Below are 2,720 nucleotides of genomic sequence, written 5' to 3'. Positions count from 1 at the left end.
AACACCAGTCCTATCAACTACCTGCTGCACATGAGAAGAACCCTCTGTATGCATTGGAGAGTTCGTTCGTCTACCCTCTATATCATCAAATATATATCCCAAGCCCTTATCATGTGGTGCACCTAATAATGCATAACTCAAGTGATCTTATAGTGGGTGAAGCTCAAGTGTGGAAACATCTTCAATAGACGGCTCGATACGCTACTGAGAAATTTTCATCTCTGCTAACCCAAGAGAATCGAATGGCATATCCAACTTCCTCTTCCATGGAAGTGCATTCAAAACCTGCAGTTGCTCTGCTCCTTTCTTGTCATCAATAACTGATTTCCCCATTAAGGATCTCTCTAAGGTCTCTAACTTTGGCAATTGCTCAAGTTCCAAATTTACTACAGAGTCGACCCACTCTACTTTAAAGTACTCCTCTTTAGCTGTGGGTAACTTTATTTCCTTGAACACATTAAATGTGAACTTTTGATCGTAAACCTTCATCGAAAGCTCTCCTTTTTGCACATCGATCATAGTTCAGCCTGTAGCCAAGAATGGTCTTCCCAAGATAATGGGAATCTTCTTATCTTCCCCGAAATCAAGAATTACAAAGTCAGCAGGGAAGATGAGTTTATCCACCTTGACCAAGACATCCTCCACTATACCTCATGGATAAGCGATGGAACGGTCAGCTAGTTGCAATGACATGTATGTTGGTTTCAGATCAGGCAGACCAAGCTTCTTGAAGATAGATAAGGGCATCAGATTGATGCTAGCTCCTAAATCACATAAACACTTGTCGAACGACAAGTTTTCGATGGTGCAAGGAATAGTGAAGCTTCCAGGATCTTTAAGCTTCAGAGGCAACTTTTGTTACAGCACAGCACTGCATTCCTCCGTTAGAGCAACGGTCTCTAAGTCATCGAGCTTCACTTTTTGAGAGAGAATACCTTTCATAAACCTCGAATAGCTAGGCATCTGTTCAAGAGCTTCAGCGAAAGGTATATTGATATGAAGTTTCTTGAACACCTCCAAAAACTTCTCAAATAACTTATCCAGCTTTTTCTTCTGCAGCCTCTTAGGAAAATGAGGTGGAGGATAGATCTGTTTTTCCCCTGTATTACCTTCAGGAGGAGTGTGTTCCACAGTAGTCTTCCTTGGTTCCACCTCTGCTTCCTTCTGCACTTCTTCTTCAGCCACAACTGCATTTTCTAAATCTTGAGATTTTTTAGGCTCTTCGTTTTGCTGAATTTGGGGGCTTGCGACCTTTCCAGACCTCAAGGTGATGGCGTTCACCTGCTCTTCAACTTCCCTCTTGCCTGCATCCTGGTAGTCGATTCAATAAGGCAGTAGCAATTTGCCCTATTTGGTTCTCCAGAGTCTTGATAGAAATAGCCTGGCTTTGGCATATAAGAGCCTGGTTTTTGCACATAAGCCTCAACTCCTCCAATTCAGATTTTTCATTCGAAGATAGACCTGCATCATGATTTTGTTTTTGAATTTGGAGTTATTGTTTTGGTGCAATTTGTTGTTGAAACCCAGGAGGGTTGAATAGCTTATTTCCAAACTGCTGGAACGGCTGTTAGAACACATTCAGATTGTTGCTCCAGCTGAAGTTAAGATGATTCCAGTTGTCAGGATAATAAGTGGCAGGAACTGGCTGCTGCGATCTCTGAAAGTTGCTCACAAACTGAGTTGAGTCACTAGATATAGCGCATTGCTCTGTCGCATGCGGACCTGCACACAACTCATAAATACTGGTTATCTGCTTAACACCATAGTTAGCCAGAGAATCGATCTTCATAGACAACGCCTTCAGTTGAGCAGTGATAGCCGTAGCTGTATCCACTTCAAGAACTCCTGCTACCTTGCCCTGTGGAAATCTCTGGGTTGGATACTGATATTCATTAGCAGCCATCAGTTCAATTAGATCATAAACTTCCTCATAGCTCTTCGCCCATAAGGCTCCACCTGATGTTGCATCGAGCATGGGTCTAGACTATACTCCCAACCCATTGTAAACACAAGTGATTATCATCCAATCAGGCATTCCATAATGAGGACACTTCCTAAGCATCTCCTTGTAGCGCTCCCAAGCTTTATATAAAGATTCTCCTGATTGCTGCGCAAATTGAGTAAGAGCATTCCTGATTGCAGTTGTCTTCGCCATAGGGAAGAATTTAGTAAGAAACTTCTGAGTAAGATCTTCCCAAGTAGTAATTGAACCAGCTGGTAGAGAGTGTAACCAGCTCTTAGCCTTGTCCCTCGGAGATAATGGGAACAGTCTAAGCTTCACAGCATCTTCAGAAACACCGTTGAACTTGAAGGTGTCGCAGATCTCAATGAAATCCCTAATGTGCATATTGGGATCTTCCGTTGAAGAACCCCCAAACTGGATTAAATTCTGCACCCATTGAATTATGCCAGGCTTGATCTCAAAGGTATTAGCTGTGATAGCTGGCCTGAAAATGCTAGATTGAATGTCATTGATCTTGGGTTGAGAAAAATCCATCAAGGCTTTCGTTCATGTTGCTAGATCTCCCATTGTAATGAGTCCTTGAAACAAAAATAAATAAACCGTGAAAGTAAAGGAATCCGAGTCAGTGAACTTTAACGACCACTGATGACAAGCACATAAAATAAAAATTAACACCGAGTCCCCGGCAGCGGCGCCAAAAACTTGTTAGGGTGAAAACACGCGCTAATATTCACGCAAGTATACGCGTTCGCAAGTA

At 42.4% G+C, this 2,720-nt stretch overlaps 1 non-coding gene across 1 annotated transcript; it reads left to right on the top strand.

Annotated features, from left to right (window-relative positions):
* Window positions 1–2,033: 2,033 nt before the first annotated feature.
* Window positions 2,034–2,140, top strand: LOC141710378 (small nucleolar RNA R71). The gene has a single exon (XR_012570903.1). It is a non-coding gene; the product is annotated as a small nucleolar RNA R71 (small nucleolar RNA).
* The last annotated feature ends 580 nt before the right edge of the window (window positions 2,141–2,720 follow it).

This window comes from Apium graveolens, chromosome 2 (assembly GCF_009905375.1).
Source record: "Apium graveolens cultivar Ventura chromosome 2, ASM990537v1, whole genome shotgun sequence".
Lineage (NCBI taxonomy): Eukaryota > Viridiplantae > Streptophyta > Magnoliopsida > Apiales > Apiaceae > Apium > Apium graveolens.
The sequence above is the reverse complement of the archived record's forward strand: the minus strand, read 5'-3'. Positions and strand labels throughout refer to the sequence as shown.